General features: G+C 38.5%; 1 non-coding gene across 1 annotated transcript; it reads left to right on the top strand.

Annotated features, from left to right (window-relative positions):
* The first annotated feature begins 18,550 nt into the window (after positions 1-18,550).
* Trnay-gua (transfer RNA tyrosine (anticodon GUA)) lies at positions 18,551-18,640 on the top strand. Its single transcript is given in 2 exon segments — positions 18,551-18,587; positions 18,605-18,640. It is a non-coding gene; the product is annotated as a tRNA-Tyr (tRNA).
* The last annotated feature ends 748 nt before the right edge of the window (positions 18,641-19,388 follow it).

The following is a 19,388-nucleotide window of genomic DNA, read 5'->3' as shown; positions in this document are numbered from 1 at the left end:
AATCTGAGTAGCCCTCTTAGATTATTTGCAGATGATGCTGTCATTTACCATCTTGTAAAGTCATCAGATGACCAAAACGAATTGCAAAATGATTTAGATAAGATTTCTGTGTGGTGCTAAAACAGGCAGTTGACCCTTAACACAGAAAAGTGTGAAGTTATTACTAAAACAAATCCACTAAATTTTGATTATGCCATAACTCTCTCAAATCTGAAGGCTATAAATTCAACTAAATACTTAGGGATTGCAATTACAAATAACCTAAATTGTAACGATCACATAGATAATGTTGTGGGTAGAGCAAATTAGAGACTGCAATTCATTGGCAGAACACTATTAAAGAGACTGCTTACACCACACTTGTCCACTCTATTCTGGAGTATTGCTATGTGGTGTGGGATCTGCATCATGTGGACTGACGAATGAGGGGAGATAGTGCAACAGACATGATACATGAATTGGAGTGGCAATCATTTAAACAATGCCGTTTTTCACTGCGACGGAATCTTCTCACGAAATTTCAGTCACCAGTTTTCTCCTCCAATTGCAAAAACTTTCTGTTGGCACTCACCTACAAAGGGAGAGATGATCATCAAGTTAAAATAAGAGAAATCAGAGCTCACACAGATAAAATTAACTGTTCGTTTTTCCCGCACACCATTAGAGAGTGGAATGGTAGAGAGACAGCTTGAAGGTGGTTCATTGGACCCTCTACCAGGCACTTTATTGTAAATAGGAGAGTAATCACGTAGATGTAGATGTTATCAAGATTTAAGTAAGGTTGAACATGATGTTATAGTCAGCGCATGAACAATGGGACACAGCATCCCCGAGGTAGTGATGAAGTGGGGATTTTCCCATATGACCATTTCATCCGGTAAAACATCGCTCTCTGATACAGCTGCGAGTGGAAAAAGATCCTGCAAGAATGGGATCAATGACAATTGAAGAGAATCGTTCAATGTGGCAGAAGTGCAACCTTTCTACAAGTTGCTGCAGATTTGAATGCTGAGCCATTAACAAGTGTCAGTGTGCAAACCATTCAATGAAACGTTATTGATATGGGCTTTCAGAGCCGAAGGCACACTCATGTGTCCTTGATGACTGCATGACACAAAGCTTTACGCCCCGCCTGGGCCCAACAACACCGACATTGGACTGTTGATGATTGGAAACATGTTTCCTGGTCAGACAAGTCATGTTTCAAATTGTATTAAGCAGACTGACATGTACAGGTATGAATCCATGACCTTGCATGTCAGCAGATGGCTGTTCAAGCTGGTGGAGACTCTGTAATGGCATGGGAGTGTGCAGTTGGAGTGTTACAAGACCATGATATGTCTGCTGACACATGACATATATGTAAGCATCCTGTCTGATAACCTGCATCCATTCATGTCCACTGTGCATTCTGTTGGACTTCGGCAATTTCAGCAGACCAATACATCACCCCACACATCTAGAATTGCTACAGAGTGGTTCGAGGAACACTCTTCTGTCTTTAACACACTTCCGCTGGCCACCAAAGATCCCGGACACAAACATTATTGAGCATATCTGGGATGCCTTGCGATGTGCTGTTCAGGAGAGATCTCCACCGCCCTCATGCTCTTACGGATTTATGGACAGCCATCCAGGATTAATGGTGTTAATTCCCTCAAGCACTATTTCAGACATTGGTCGAGTCCATGCCACGTCGATTTGTGGCACTTCTGTGTGCTCGTGGGGCTCCTACACAATATTAGGCAGGTGTACCAGTTTCTTGCACTTGAGGGCAATATTATGGAAATGGAAGAGGACGTAGATGAAGATGAAATGGGAGATATGATACTGCGTGAAGAGTTTGACAGAGCACTGAAAGGCCTTAGTTGAAACAAAGCCCTCGGAGTAGACAACATTCCATTAGAACTACTGGCGGCCTTGGGAGAGCCAGCCCTGACAAAACTATACCATCTGGCAAGCATGATGTATGACACAGACGAAGTAACCTCAGACTTCAATAAGAATATAATAATTCCAATCCCAAAGAAAGCAGGTGTTTACTGATGCAAAAATTACCAAACTATCAGTGTAGTAAGTAAGTAATAATCAGTGTAGTAAGTAATACTAACACGAATTCTTCACAGACGAATGGAAAACTGGTAGAAGTCAACTTTGGAGATCAGTTTGCATTCCGTAGAAATGTTGGAACACATGAGGCAATACTGACCATATGACTTATCTTAGAAGATATATTAAGGAAAGGCAAACCTACATTTCTAGCATTTGTAGAGTTAGAGAAAGCTTTTGACAACTTTGGCAGGAATACACACTTTCAAATTCTGAAAGTGGCAGGGGTAAAATACAGGGAGCGAAAGGCTATTTACAATTTGTACAGAAACCAGATGGCAGTTATAAGAGTTGAGGGGCATGAAAGGGAAGCAGTGGTTGGGAAGGGTTGTAGCCTAACGCTGATGTTGTTCAATCTGTATATTGAGCAAGCAGTTAAGGAAACAAAAGAAAAATTTGGAGTAGGAATTAAAACCCATGAAGAAGAAATAAAACTTTTGAGGTTTGCTGATGATATTGTAATTCTGTCACAGACAGCAAAGGACCTGGAAGAGCAGTTGAATTGAATGGAGAGTGTCTTGAAAGGAGGATACAAGATGAACATCAACAAAAGCAAAATGACGATAATGGAACATGTTGAATTGAAGCAGGTGATGCTGAGAGAATTACATTAGGAAATGAGTTTTGCTGTCTACGGAGCAAAATAACTGATGACAGGCAAAGTAAAGTGGATATAAAATTTAGACTCGCAATGGCAAGGCAAGCGTTTCTGAATAAGAGAAATTTGTTAACATCGAGTATAGATTTAAGTGTCAGGAAGTCTTTTCTGAAAGTATTTGTATGGAGTGTAGCCATGTATGGAAGTTGAACATGGACAATAAATAGTTTAGACATGAAGAGAATAGAAGAAGCTTTCAAAATGTGGTGCTACAGAAGAATGCTGAAGATTAGATGGGTTGATCATGTAACAAATGAGGAGGTACTGAACAGAATTGGTGAGAGGAGGAATTTGTGCCAAAACCCAACTAGAATAAGGGATTGGTTAGTATGACATGTTCTGAGGCAACAACGGATCACTAATTTAGTATTGGAAGGCAGCGTGGAGGGTAAAAAAATCGTAGAGGGAGGCCAAGAGATGAATACACTAAGCTGATTCAGAAGCATGTAGGTTGCAGTAGGTACCTGGAGATGAAGAAGATTGCACAGGATAGAGTAGCATGGAGAGCTGCATCAAACCAGTCTCTGGACTGAAGGACACAATAACAACAACAACAATCAGTTTCTTTGGCTATTTAGTGTAGAAATGAATCAGCCATACAAGAAATTCTCGAAAGCCATTGAGCCTACAACAAGATTTGTGGAGTCTGTCAGAAAATTTATGGTCAGTATTGTCTGGCATCTAAGTTGGATTCTTCTTATTCAATATTTGGCAAATTGTAAAACAATTACTCCCTAACATTACACATGTCTTTTGTACCAACTGGATGCCCAAATACACAATAATGCTCTTCAAGTATCTATTGTCCTTTTTTTCTTTAAAAAAAAGAAAAGAAAAAAAAAACTCTTCAGGTGAAATCACTTGCCTACGAGGTTACTTTACGAACAGGAAAATAGAGTGATCTTATGTACTACGTATAAAACATTCACCCTGTTCACAACATATGTGCTAGCAATAAACACACTCTGATAATCAACTCCTTAATGCTGTGCATCACAAATTCACGTCACACCAAGTGGCACTAATCAATGGAAAACAGTTTATTGGTTTTGAGAGCTGCAGATTCCACATGAATCCACCAATGTATCTGACAAATGATCCCATCTCTGCGTGTTTTGCATATTTGTAGAGCAACATGTTGTTCATGTGTTTGTTCATGACACACACAAAAGAAGTTATTGCCAGTGTTTGCACAAATATAGCTAGAGACAGATGTATGTTCAGTTCTGAAAATTATTTATTTGTTACATAGTATGTATGATGTGACATAATCACATTTTTATGTAATCAATTAATTGCTCATGCATCTGCATTTGAAAATAAGGTTTTTGTGAAACAAACATCATTATACTTCTGTGAGTGCATGCAAGAGATGAAATTAGGTAAGTGAAATCAAACATTTCCATTGATTTGTAGCACCAGAATACCTCAGTGACCAGCTGCATTCATGCTAATGCTCTGAAGCTTTTATGGTATTTGTGATGTAACCTCAAAGTTTTATGCTCCAAAAAAAGGTAATGGAGATTTTGAAGCTCGTATACCAACTGTGGAGAGGGACTATGACAATTTACAAATTCCCCATAATAAACAAAATTATCTACTAGAATTCAAATCCAGAATAGAAGCTCCCTCTACAAGCTGGCAAAAATCATGACAAGAAGAGAAGAGGCCTTCAACCAGTGTAGAGACAGAACTGTTATGCAAGAAGTGTCAAGAGGCAAAGAAAACTGGTTCCAGCTAAATCTGCCCAACTGATGCAACAAGTCATTAGTCTCAGTTTACAGACACAAGATGAAGCTGTAAAGAATGTGTGTAGTAAGTGTAATGTTCATCTGCATCTAAACAAGAGAATACACTGTTTCTGAGAATTTTAGGAATGAGGTTATATTGTTTTGTAGATGATTATTTAAAATGTGTGCCACCATGTAGTATTTATTTTCAGTCATGTAAATCCTATCAATGTATCACCAAAACATTAAATACAAAGTTTTACTAAAGAAAGTGTTGTAAGTGTTCAATTTCCAAAATGCCTTTTGTCACAAATATGCAACATATCCAGTTATACATGACAAGTACAACATATCTTAGAGTTGACCTCACATGATAAATACCATTTAGAAAACATTTTTTTCATTTTTTCTTCACTGCAATTTTTTTCAGTTATTAAAGGATTAATTTGTTCTGGAATGAACTATGTCTTGTTGCTTTTCTTGCAGTGTATCTGAATTGTGGAACATAATAGACCTTGAAGTGCAGAATAACTGAGTTAATTCTAGACCCAATTTTTATTAAAATGAGGCATTGCAGTCAATTCATCTGAATGGCAGTATCATGAGTGTTTGAATTCTGTTTTGAAACATTATTCTAATGGGATTCACCACTTGTGTGGTTATCTTAAAAAGACTGAACAAATCAAAAGATTTAAACATGTATAGCAATACCTCTGTCTGACAACCACTACCAAAGTGTTGCAGGGCAGTGCTGGCTGCAACAACTACTGACATACAACAGTAGACAGAAGCTACAATGAATGTTACACCTGTAGATGTGTTGGTCATCAGGAGCTTCAACATTAGGTAGGAACAGAGCCTCTCTGGGAAATAACAGACAAGTGGGGAAGGCCAAACTGCACTCAGTATAGAATGAAATTTTCACTCTACAGCGGAGTGCGCGCTGATATGAAACCTTCCAAACTTCACAGAAGCTCTCCTGCGAACCTGGAGAACTAACACTCCTGGAAGAAAGGATATTGTGGAGACATGGCTTAGCCACAGCCTGGGGTAGCTCAGTTGGTAGAGCACTTGCCAACAAAAGGCAAAGGTCCCAAGTTCGAGTCTCATTCGAGCACACAGAATTAAACTGCCAGGAAGTTGCACTCAGCATGTTTGCAAGTGGGTCTCATCTGAGATGGGGAGGAGCCTCCACTGACAGCAATTGAATGCATTGGCTGCAGCCAGTTGCAAGTCACAGCTTGTGTCACCACAACTGATACTTGCCACCATGGTTCAGAGGGCATAGTCTTTTAGATATCTGGCTGAGTTAGTGGAGATAGCCTTGCACAGGAGATGAAATAAGTTTCATGATGTGCAGTTCCATACACAGAACTGATTGTGTTCATCTGATTTGAACCAAATGAAGCATTTAAAGCAAAGACTCATACAATTCTTTGGAAATATTGGTTTGAGCTTTTTAACTTGCACTACAGAGGGAGAGAATTCGATTTCCCTCAGCAGGTCAGCATGCAATACACAGAGGAAGTGGCTACGTATGTAGCAGAGTGTATATGGCATGCATATAAAGGATTTTTAATTTAGAAGATTTCCTCCATACACTCAGTTATGAATTATATACGACAATCTGACAAGGTAGTAGATCTTTCACATTAGTCACAGAGAACATTTATCTTTGTAAATCAGAATGAGAGATTGTTAATGTAGAGTTAGTTAGCTGCTGAAGTGTCAGCAGAAAGGTCTCACAATTAGGGTTAGCAATGCCCAGATAGCACTAAGAACAGAAACATGGCTGAAACCGGATTAGCAGCAACACTTTTAGCTCTTTTTTAAATATGTGTGACAAATATAGTCTGAATAGCAATGGTGGTGGCATATTTTTTACCAGATGTAGCTTCATTGTCTGGTAAGAATTTCATATGCTTACTGCTCTGCAGCTTTTAAGTATCTGTTAAAAGATATCTTGCTGTACACCATGAGTTGCATGTAAAAATATTTAACTGCCAGATCAGTATTTAACATCACATATATTTCATACTTGACACACACTTCATCTGATATGGACAAGCACACTGTATGCCACTGATGTTGGGCTGTACACCCAAATACCAGTTTTGCAATTAAGTACTTTTACAAACAGCTTATATGGTATTTGGAAAGATATCTTTTTAACAAATTTTTAGTGAATTTTATTATCGCTTCTGAATGTGAAATAACCTGGGTGCAGATAAGAGTCAAAGTTGGTCAGAACATGTTTATGTATGATTGTTTTGGAGATCAACTGCATCTGGATCTATTGTGGGAGAATGCTACAGAGTAAACTTGGAGAATATATCTGGTAAATATCCTGATTACACTATTTTAATGGGGATGGATTTCAACCTGCCAGCTGTAGAATGGGAGAGTCATAATGATCAAAACTTGGGCCAGGGACAGGGATTTATGCAAGATTGTTCTGAATGTCTTTTCTAACAATACCCTTGAGCACTTAAATAACTGACTCATGAGAGTTATGTCATATATCTCCTAGGAAGAAGAAGGGTCATCCAACAGTCACACAAAACTATCAGCCTATATCTCTGACATTGGTTTGTTGTAGAATTTTTGAACATATTTTATGCTCCTCAGTTCGTTACATTATGTTTTATAGATCATTTGAACAATTCTTGTATCAAAATGATGTGGAATGAGACAGGTTACAGGATATGTATACATGGTTAGTGTTAACATTAATGAACATATTGTTATGTAGTCCTATTCATATAACTACACTTAAAGAAAAGTTATTTTTTCTTTCTTTACAGGCTACTAGTTTTTAAATAAAATTTTTTTGTAGAATTGTAGGAGTTACCCACGAGAAAGGATTTTAGATTAGATCTACAACATGTGAGACATGTCATGTTATTGTGGAAACGATCAAAAATTTTCATTGCTGCACATGGAACTACTTTGCTTATGTAGTATGACATTTCTGGAGACTGAAAATCTGCTCTGTAGGAATCAACATGAGTTCTGGAAATGAACCCAGCTTGCTCTGCTAATCCATGAGACCCAGAAAGCAGTAAATACTGGCACTCAGGTTGATGCGATGTTCCTTGATTTAGGGAAGATTTTCAATACAGTCATGCATTGCCACCTAGTGAACAAAATCAGAGGGAATGAAAGATCAGATCAGCTGTGGGACTGGACTCAAGAGTTTCTAGCGAACACAGCACAGCACGTCATTCTCAACAGAGAAATCTTCGAACACGCACCTTCAGACATCCCCCAAATGAGTGTTACACAACCACTTTCACAATATGCGGGGTGATTCAAAAGTAACTGTGCACACATTGTGTGTGTAATTTATGCATAAAAATAAGAGTAAAATGTTAAAAAAGTTTGATCTGATGTTCCCTAGGTCTGCAGTAGAGTAGGGGTCACAAATGCACCAAAAAACAACACAAAATTTATTATTCTCGGAAAGGAATGACATGAAGGGACCTGAAATTCAACTCAACTATATACTGTACATTTACCCCAGAAAATGTTTAAAATGGTGCCCATGGAGATGAAGACAATGACGTACTTGGCATTTACCACACCTGAAATATCACAGTCTGTTCATCTCATTCTGCACAGTCATTTTCAGTTCTCTGCTGTAGTTGTGCTACATTCTCAATGATCCACACAGGAGCTCCTTGAGATGGCTCCAAAGGTAGACATCCAAGGGGTTAAGGACTAGAAGTCTAGTGGGCCACGAAACTTGTCCTGAGTGACCTATACACCTATCACGATAAGTGACAGTGAGTTTATTTGAAGTCATTATGCCACAGATAGTGATAGTATATACTGAAGAGTCAAAACATTATGAAAACTGCCATCCATGCAACTAAATGCTACCTGGTGGCGTTATGAGCATGTGATGTGGTAAGGAAGGTATGAGGTGCTTCCATGAAGTAAGTTTCCCTGAGGTCATTGATAGAAACAAATGCAATTTTATTAAAAGATTTACTGGAACAGATACAAGAAGCAGTGAGCTATTTGTCAATATATTCACCACTAGAATTCAGGTATCTATCAAACTGTGGGACCAAGTTTTGTATCTATGAATTATAGAAGTCTGTCACCTGGGATTGGAACCACTCTTGACAACCATCTCTGCCTCTCAATTAGTCTGAAAATGCTAACTCCACCTGGACATGAATTTCTTGAAGTTCCAGAATAGATTAAAATCTTCACAGTGATGTCTGGGCTATAGGGTGGATGATCAAACACATAACAGCTAATCGTTGGCAGGAGCTCCATTGTCTTTCAAGCCAATTGTGACCAAGCATTATCAAGCAGCAAACAACACACCAACAATAAGTACCTCATGCTGCTTGTTCTGAATGACCTGTCCCAATTTCTGACAATTCTCCATAATGTGTTCTCGCACTTTTTGCACTTGGTCACCTTTAATGCCTATGGTGTCCTGCTGCACTCCTCATCGTGAACTTTTGGTGACCAGCAATGCACCATCAGTTTGCTCATGGTGTGGTACAGGTGATGGCGAATTTCAATTGGTGCTATGTTCTGTGCATTCAAAAACTTTATCAACAACTGCATTTCACACATGGTGGGAGTTGGAATATGAGTCTGCATTTTCAACTGCTGCTACAAAATTACTGTGAGGCCTCAGAAGTTCTGTTAGCACATGTGCCACACAATGTTATTACTCTATCACATATGTGCTCTTGCTTTGTGCAGCATATGGTTTACTATCTGTGGAATGGGTGGGAAATTTGCTGTTTGGACACCTATATATGCAGAACAGAGGCGAATGGGGAATCATTCAAGTGACAATGTGGGATGAAGGTGGGGAAAGCTGCTGACATAAGCAATTTTGACATAGGGCAAAGCACTTAGGACAGAACATGTTTGAAACCTCAAACCTATCAGCTATTTGAATGCTACTCTTGTGAGCATCTGTGGAAATAATTAGGTCCGGAGGCTTGTCTGCTCTGTAAAGCAGGATAGGCAATGATCTGTGGCAGATCATATGGCTGAGTACAATGATGGTGCAGGCACAAGTAGTTTGGAGCACACTGTTCAGCACACATGAAACTCTGCAGCAGATGACACCTATGTACTTCAATGTTCACTCAATGAAACCATTTACTAGACCATGGATCAATAGAAATATTTTGCCTGGTTGGATGAATCAGTTTCTTGTTTCACCAGATCAACAGTTGTGTCCAGATACACCATCATCCAAATGAACAGCTGCTCAAAATGTGCACCATACCATGGACACAGGCCAGTGGAGGTAATATTTTGCTATATACAATGTTCAACAGGGCTTCCATGGGGCCTGTGGAAGTAATTGAAGGCACCATGAAAGCAGTGGAAATGGGTAAACAACTTGGATACAGCACTGAGTGCAGTGTATCTTCAACTTGAATTCTTGCTTAAGACTGTTAGTTCCCAACATTATAACTAGTGGCATGCATGAATAAGTTAATCCAACAGTCACCAAGGAGTTGTACAATGGTGCAGAGCATGTGCAGTGTTGTTTATAGTTTAGTGAATCCAAATCCACTACTACAACTTAGAGTAAATTCAGAACCAAATATCAGAAGCCATCACCTCAAACACAAACTGATATTAACTGGTATAATCACTTCACCGAAACTGACTGTGTATGATAAACTAAGTCCAGTCAGGTTTGGCCAGCTGTCTCTGATGCAGCAATTGAACAAGTTCGGTAGCCTTACACTCGTAGTGCAGACAAATCAACAAAATATGCCAGATTACAATAGTGTATGCCTAGAATTACAATGTGGAAGGTGCTACAGAAATGCCTGTAATTCAGACCCTACAAATTGGAACTGTTCACAGCTTAAGAGAAAGTGACAAAGGAAATGATCTGAGTTTTGTGTAGATATATTTAACAAAATATCACTGAAGAAGATTTTCTGAATAAACTCATGTTCAGTGATAAAGCCACATTCCATACATGTGGTAAAGTGAATCAACATAATGTTCAGATGTGGGTGAGCAAAAACTACATCATGTAATCGAAAATGTACAGGATTCGCCTAAGGTAACTGTTTTTTGCACTATAAGCTGTAAAAGATTTACAGTCCTTTCTTTTTTGCCAATTCAACTCTAATTGGCTTATCATACCTGAACATGCTTGAATATTAACTAATGCCCCAATTACAACAGGATACAAACACAGAATTTACTAACCAGCAAGATGGCACACCACCACATTTTCATTGTGAAGTTACCGCGTACTTCCTTGGGAATGTGCCGACTTCTATTGGATGTGATGGAAAAATATCCTGCTCATCAAGATCACCTGATTGAACTCCAATGGGCTTCTATGTATGGGGTAACTTTAAAGACAGACTCTTTCCCTTCACTTGCGGGAAATGATGAGCTGCGACAATAGATAACATAATGAATTGCCAGCATACATCAAGACCTGCTTCGTGGGTTTTGCAGGAAACTGATTATAGATAGAATATCTGTCATGTTACATTGAACATTTGTAAATAAAACTTGATGATACTGCATTCAGTGCTGTATGAAGTATTTTCGTATGTTATTTATCTTTTTTGCAACCAAAGATTACTTTTGTATAACTAATTTATAAAAACCCTATATCATTGCAGACCACATGAACCTCTTAATTTCTGATGACTTCCTTCAATTCTATGGCATCTTCTAGCAGAATAAATCTCTGTGTCACAAAGTCCTCCATTTGGCTCTTTGAGCAAGATCTACAGAGGAGGGTGTCATCACAAGAAAAACAAAACTGTTATTCTACATTTTCCCTTAATCAGATGGGTAGGTTAGAAATTAAAAACAGTAAATGGACAGGTGGAAATTAGTTACAGTGGGAATTGGTGAAGTGTTGTGGCAAAAGGTACAGGACTTCTGATGAGTTCAGTACAGGATTATTAGAACAAAATCAAATAGGAGTAATGCACGAGCAGGCCTAAAGTCAATAAAAAAAATAGCAGTGTGGGTAAGCTAATACGAACACTACAGTGAATGCACCATCATAACCAAGACAGACACAAAGGAAACACCCAGCATAGTAGTACAAGTTTATATGGCAACTAGCTTTGTAGATGATGAAGAGATTGAAGGATTGTGTGACAAAATAAACGAAATTGTTCTGAGAGTTAATGCAGACAAAAATTTGACTGTGCTGGGTGATTAGAATTTGATGATTGGAACAGGAAGAGAAGGAAAAATAGTCCGAGGACACAGACTGAGGGAAAGGAATACAAGAGGAAACAATATGGTAGATTTTGCACAGAGTGTAATTTAATTATCACTAACACATGGTTTAATAATCATGAAAGAAGGTTATGTACATGGGAGGGACTTGGGGTCACTGGAAGGTTTTCATATTCATTATGTAACAGTAACACAGGTATTGAAAACCAGATTTTAAACTGTACGACACTTCTAAGGGCACGTGAAGACTGACCATAATTTATTGATTATGGACTGCACATTAAAACTGAAGAAATTGCAAAATTGTAGGAAACTAAGGAGACAGGATCTGGACAAATTTAAGGAACCAGAAGTGTTTGAGAGCTTAAAAGGGAGTAACATGCAATACTGAACTGAAACAGGGGAAATGAATTAAACAGATGATGCATGGGCTGCTTTGAGAGATGAAAAGGGAAGGTAGCCAAGAATAACATAGCTAAAAAAGACAAGGACTCGTAGAAAACCCTGGATAACAGCTGATAGCTACTGTTGACAGCATTGAGTTTAGGATGGGGAGAGATAACTGGAGTGTGGTCAGAATTGCAAGATAACGCATGAGATCCAAGAGATGTTACAAGTCTGCTGGCTGTAGTCTAGATGTTTCCAGTGGCTTCACCACACTGAGGACTGTCGACAAAAAGAGTTCAGGAACATTCTGACAAGACTGAGAAAAAAATTACATTAAATCTAGTAGTAGCAGAGGATTAGAAAGACCAAGGGAGTCATTTTGTAGGGAATAGTCATGGAAGGGAAATATCTCAACTAACACAGAACTCTGTGGGTAGTGAATACCAGGTCACTAGTATTTTTAAGTCAAGAACAGGGCTCAGTGAGGTCAACTGTGATTGATATTCTCTGTGGAAATATGTTGGTGTAGTGATTATTGGGGGTGCTGGGAACAGTTAAGTTGCAATCTCAACTACACAATCAAGCACACTGTTGGTAGTACTCCCCACACAACTATGTTGATTGTGTCACTCTGTGAACAATACAAGAAGCCCTGGATGAAGCATACTGTTCAACATGTGAATATGTAGAGTCAGGGATTGTTCAGCAAATTAAGCTGATCAAAAATGGGTGTGACTGATGAATTACACCTCACACAGTTATGTACATGTGATGTGGCCTATATCTGAATGTTTTCACAAGAGATTATTTGCATCACTAATTTCCAGAAGCGTTCAATGGAATCAGGACACTGTCTGTCCTATTCCTGTGGTTTCCAATATTTTAGTTAGGCATTTTTAGAGCAAATGTTTCTGAAACATCACTGCCAAATAACTATAAGCACATAAAATTTAGGAAAAAAATGTATTTGTACAGATGTACTACTTATAGTGGAACATCAATTGGAAGTCACAGAAACTGAATGGCTGCACCTAGTGGATACAAGTTAGTGCCAAATTATTGTTGACACATTACAAGGAAAGGGGGAATGACTATATACACAAAAGCACAATAAAGTTTCAGGTCATGAACCTAAATGAGCACTACATTGAAGTGCATTTCAGCAATAGACTCAGAAACATACAAGAGAACAATTCTGACCATCTGCTTGTCCCCAACAGGAAATATTTAAAACTTTAGTAGTCAGTTAGAGAGGACAGTAAATAAGACTTAGCAAGAAGAACTGAAAAGTGATTACATGTTGAAATTATTCATTTGATCTTGTGTAGTTCTTATCTTGTGTTACTTGTGTCTAATTTTGATCTGATCCCCACATTAATGTTTCCAACAAGAACAGAAAGGTATAGCACAACATACAATGATAATTTATTTCTAAGTGGAACTGGCTTTATCAAACAAATGTGAACCCCATAAATAATTTATCTGACCATAGTGGCCGAATGATAGAATTAAGGAATCTTTATCAATCAGTTTTAACTATGAAAGGGAAAGGGAAATTTCACAGGCTTTTAAATGCTATGTTTCAATGATTGTTACAACACTCTGAATCCAGTCTTTCTTTACAATGTGTCAGGTACAGTTAAAATGGATGCTAAATAAAGCAGTATTGTATAATTCTCCACTCTATCACCAAAAAAGCAAAAATCATGTACCATGCACAATAAAAATTCAAGAATCAGGCAAGGACAACTTGGTGTATTATTACACATGAAATTAATAAATTTGGTAGGGCAAACTCTATTCAACTCCTTGTTGTTAGTAGCATCAAGGATGGTGACATTAAAATCAAATTAGATACTAAATTCAATAAATTTGTCCTAACAATAACTGAAAACAAGGGGCCATAAAAGATCCATCACAGGTAGATTAATGATATTTACTTAGATGGCATCACACACTCCACAACCAGACATCAGTTTTGACAAATAATCTATCAGAGAAATCACAAAAATCATTAGGTCAATGAAAAGCAGCAAATTAGCTATGATGGCTTCTCTGTCAAAATATTAAAATCTTGGGCATACTTGATAGTGTCCCATTTTGCATGTTTTAAAAAACTTTTATAGAAAACTCACAAAGGAATATTGAACCATCTTTTTAAGAAAAACCTTTTAACAACAGCTCAGTTTGGATTCCTGTTTTACTACTCAGTTTATTCACCACTGACCATTTACAGTGGAATAGGTTTGATCATTAAATATACAATTAAGAATAATTTCTACAGTGAACTTTTCACAATTCAGTTCCATATCTTTTAGAAATATCCTGAAGTACTAATGTCAATCAAGTTTATTTCAAATATTTTGGCTAGCTTGTAATATGAGTATTTGCGTAACCAATCATACACATTAACTTTGAAAATATTATAGGGCAATGTCCAAGCAGGTATTGGAAGTTTATTGTTTTGTGTGAGTCTTCCGTCTATTGTGAGTCTGTGTCTCGGTATATCAAGATTCAATTTGCCTCTTGTCATCTCTCTGGTGGTGGACTCATTTATTTTGCTTTTGGCACAAAGTAACCCATTGTATATGTACACATTAACAACAGTTAATATCTGGAGCTCGATACAGAGGGATGGCACTCTTCCTTAGAGGTAACTTCGCTCATTATTCTAATTACATTCTTTAAAAAAAATTCAGAACTCCACTGAGATAGCTGTAATGTCCCAATAGCAGTATGCCGTAGGACATGTGTGATTGAAATAGGCCAAAATATGCAACCTTCAGATATTCACCAGTGACTACATCTGTCAGTTTCCATGTGAGATAGCTTGTTGTTGTTGTTGTTGTTGTTGTTGCTATTGTGGTCTTCAGTCCAAAGACAGATTTGATGCACCTCTCCATGTCACTCTATCTTTTGCAAGCCTCTTCATCTCTGAGTAACTACTGCAACCTACACCCTTCTGAATCTGCTTAGTGTATTCATCTCTCAGTCTCCATGCTTTGCTCCAGTAATGAATTAGTGATCCCTTGATTCCTCAGAACATGTCCTACCAACTGTTCCCTTCTTCTAGTCAAGTCAGGCCACAAATTCCTCTTCTCCTCAATTCTATTCAGTACCTCCTCATTAGTTACATAATCTATCCATCTTATCATTAGCATTTAAAAAGATTCTTTTCTCTTCTTGTCTTACCTGTTCATCATCCGTGTTTCATTCAGGCATGGCTATACTCCATACAAATACTTTCAGAAAAAACTTCCTGACACTTAACTCTATACTCAATGTTAGCGAATTTCTCTTCTTCAAAAACACTTTTCTTGCCACTGCCAGTCTACATTTTATATTTGCTCTTCTTCGAACATCCTCAGTTATTTTGCTGCCCAAATAGCAAAACTCATCTACTACTTTAACTGTCTCATTTCGTAACATAATTCCCTCAGCATCACCTGCTTTAATACAACTATGTCCCATTGCCTTCATTTTGATTTTGTTGAAGTTCATCTTATATCCTCCTTTTATGACAATGCCCATTCCGTTCAACTGTTCTTCCAAGTCCTTTGCTGTCTCTGACAGAATTACAGTTTCATCGACAAACCTCAAAAGTTTTATTTCTTCTCCCTGGATTTTAATTCCTAATCCATATTTTTCTTTGGTGTCCTTTATTGCTTGTTCAATGTACAGACTGAACGACATCAGGAATAGGCTACAACCCTGTCTCACTCCCTTCTCAACCAGCTGTGAGTACCGGGCGTGAGTCGTGCTTTCGTAGCTCAGATGGTAGAGCACTTGCCCACAAAAGGCAAAGGTCCTGAGTTCGAGTCTCAGTCGGGCACACAGTTTTAATCAGCCAGGAAGTTTCCTGCCACCGTTACGTTGGAAGCTGGCCATCATTGAAGGAATGGGAGAGATGGAATGGTGCGAGTGGACACTATTCACACACTGCAAAGGGGTTTTCAAGAGACCAATCTGCAAGCTACGTTCTTTACCGAGTGATGTGATACAAAAGTGAACAGTGTATTTGTGTTTTTTATTTGTGTGGTTCCTATGTGCCTTGCAGCAGACTCAGTGTATTTTGTCATGTTTTATGCTTAAATGTATATTTGTTTACGTGATTATGATTTCGAGATACCAGTTATAAACTCTATGGACAGAATACCTGATTGAAGGATGCAATGTTGTGTGTATTTACTTGTGTTATTTTCTATGATTTAGCAGGTCTTGTGTTATTTATATTATGCTGGAAAGAAATTGATATTTTTTTGGCGGCCGGTATGTTCGGTCGTTACATTTGACTGAGTCTCTGGACAGTGCTCTCCTCTCTGGAGGTATTTGTACACAGGGGCGATTCTAGAAGTCGGTCAAGTGGGGGTGGGGGGAATGGAATATGGCTTAACAAAAGGAGAGTTGGGGTTCCCTACCGACAAATTCGTGAAATTTGGTGTTGCGTAAGTAGTTTTTGGTAACTGTTTTGCAGTTCAGGGTACAAAATGTGTATTAATAAATAGTAAGACGCCTATTTTAAGTTAAATGATATTAATTCAAATGGGTTCAAACGGCTCTAAGCACTATGGGACTTAACATCTGAGGTCATCAGTCCCCTAGACTTATAACTACTTAAACCTAACTAACCTAAGGGCATCACACCCATCCCTGCTCGAGGCAGGATTCGAACCTGCAACCGTAGCAGCAGCGCGGTTCCAGACTGAAGGGCCTAGAAGCGCTCGGTCACAGCGGCCGGCTCATATTTATTGGTTTAGGTAGTAAGCTACTTGCCGCTCTGATTCTTTTGTTAAAATGAGTTTGGAATACCTTGCAACCTATATTGCTACAGAATAATAATAATAAAAAAAAAGATAAAAAAAACAGATTGAATCTGTTGGAGTAATATTTTTGCTGATTTCTGAAGTCATTTTATCCAGTGTAATATGATACAGCTATAGCCCCATAGCCCCCAACCCCCCTTGCCACCGCCCCTGTTACGACATGAGACACAGTGGTCAGTAGACCACCCCTCAAGGGCACCTAACGGTACACTCGCCGCGGCGAGGGAGAGATTGGGCTGTGCTGAATGGGCTGTCGGTCGGACAACAGCCCTTACTCGTGGACGCGCGCATCATGTAAACGGCAAAGATATATATTTTGATTGTTAACGAACCCATGAATAATAAGAGATTATCTCCACTCTCGTCTTTCATTACAATCTGAATGGATTCGAATCATTATACGGTCCTCTTCAATTCATGGTCCTCCGGTACATTTACGTTTTCGTTTGCCGAGGCTAGTAGTATTATGTTTATTTATACATTACAAACCCGAACATAATCGTGTAGTGAATGTATTATTGCATTACACGACACGTTTACTTTACTGTGTCTCAAACGCTGTAGTTTAAGATGAAACTGCACCTGTAAATTTACAGACTTAAAAATAATTGCCAGTGGCGAGTTATTGTAGGAACGGTGACTTGGTGGAATTACTTTTCTCATTGAGCCTGTTTGCTTTTTGATCTTGCGGATCTGGCATTCACAAAATTTTATAGGTGGAAGCGGTGTGGGGGTAGGTTGCAAGACACCATCATTTTCGAAGTAAATGATGAGATTTGAGACATCACGCAACAAGAGCTTAATTTTACAGGTGACACAAAAAAAAAAAAAAAACATTATATCCTAGTGCTCCGATGGTTATCCACTCAATATTTGTTACGCGTACATTACTTCAATACTTAAAAACAACAAACGATTATACAGCAATTTCTAAAGCCATTGTATAGTCTCACTACGATCAGCCACGTAATGGTGCATTTGACTAAACGAGAGGTTTGGGTTTTATCCGAATCAGGAGAACTCACTGCTAGAAAGGTTTTTCCAATGAATAAAAATACCGTACACCAGATTCCAAGAGGGAGGGGACGGGGTAGAGGGACAAGAACCTTTGTATGAGGACACCTATGCGCGCTGTCAACTGTTTCCAATAATGCATCAGATGTTGGACCATCAACACATAAAAATATATGATTATCTTTTTTGTTTAGTTCTCTCTGAATTCTCTCAACAAGTTTTCGTGAAATATTTGACGTTCCAATTTTTCGGTCACCTTATGCCCTATTGCAAGAAAGTTGAACAATTATCACAGCAGCAGCGTCTTCGCGAACAACAATATTACTGGGCAATCCAGAGAGAACGACAATAATATTGCTCAATATTACTGTCAGTAATATTAACCACTATGGGCCGCTTTAGGCTTGTGATTATCCTTTAACTGCGCTGGCTGTGTAGAACGCCCTGACGACAGTGATTTAAGGTTTACAACTGAAACCACGGATTTTGAAGCAATTTAGTGTACAGGTTAATTGACAGAGTCGTCCCAAATACCAAGAATCTGTTTGAAGTAAGGTTTACTGAATGAATTTGAAGAGGGAATATACTATATTAAGCAGCAGATTTGCCGGTTTCCTCTGGTAGCTCAGTTGGTAGAGCGGTGGACTGTAGAGGACGTATGCACAGAAATCCATAGGTCGCTGGTTCGAATCCGGCCCGGAGGAGAATTTTTTCTTCTACTTATAACATACAGATGTTGAGAGAATTGTATTATATAGAGATGGGTGCAATACGTCTAATTTTTACGTTTATCGTTAACGTATTGTTTGATACACTACAAATGATTGACGAGTAAATAAGTAATCAATGGTTGTTGTTTGTTAAAAAAAACGCTGATGCTGGACAATGGAATATGGCCAGAGAGCGATTTGTTAAAATGATGAGAATAATAAATTAATGTCTACAGTGCTAAAGTCGCATCTTATGCTATATACCTTGTCGTTGTTGGTAACAGTTGCCATCGTACACCAGCTGGCAATGTCTGTAACTGAAGACAGCTTCCGACTGATACACTGGAGCTCAAAAATCTGACTTGGGCACACTAAGACAGGAAAACACAGTTTCCGTATAGTAAAAGTTGCCCACTGAAGAGGCCATCGAGGCAGATACTGAAGAGGTGATCGAGACAGATACTGTTTAATGTACACGGGAGAAGGATCATAAATGGAACTAATAGTAACATCATGCAAGTATGAGATCTAGAACTTTTAGGTGCAAAAATGTGAAAAAGTAGGTGTGACACATCAACTAAAAAAAGTGACAATTGCAAATGCGGTTTTTTTTCTGAGATGTGTAACTCATGAATCACAAACTTCCCAAACTCTGAAGGACTGAAAAATATAGCGATGCACGTCTCTGAACTCCCTGGCCTAATCCAGTTACTCATTCCGAAAACTGTTGAAACATATAGCA

This window comes from Schistocerca gregaria, chromosome 8, assembly GCF_023897955.1.
Source record: "Schistocerca gregaria isolate iqSchGreg1 chromosome 8, iqSchGreg1.2, whole genome shotgun sequence".
NCBI lineage: Eukaryota > Metazoa > Arthropoda > Insecta > Orthoptera > Acrididae > Schistocerca > Schistocerca gregaria.
Note: the sequence above shows the minus strand (reverse complement) of the source record. Positions and strands in the feature narration are given on the sequence as shown.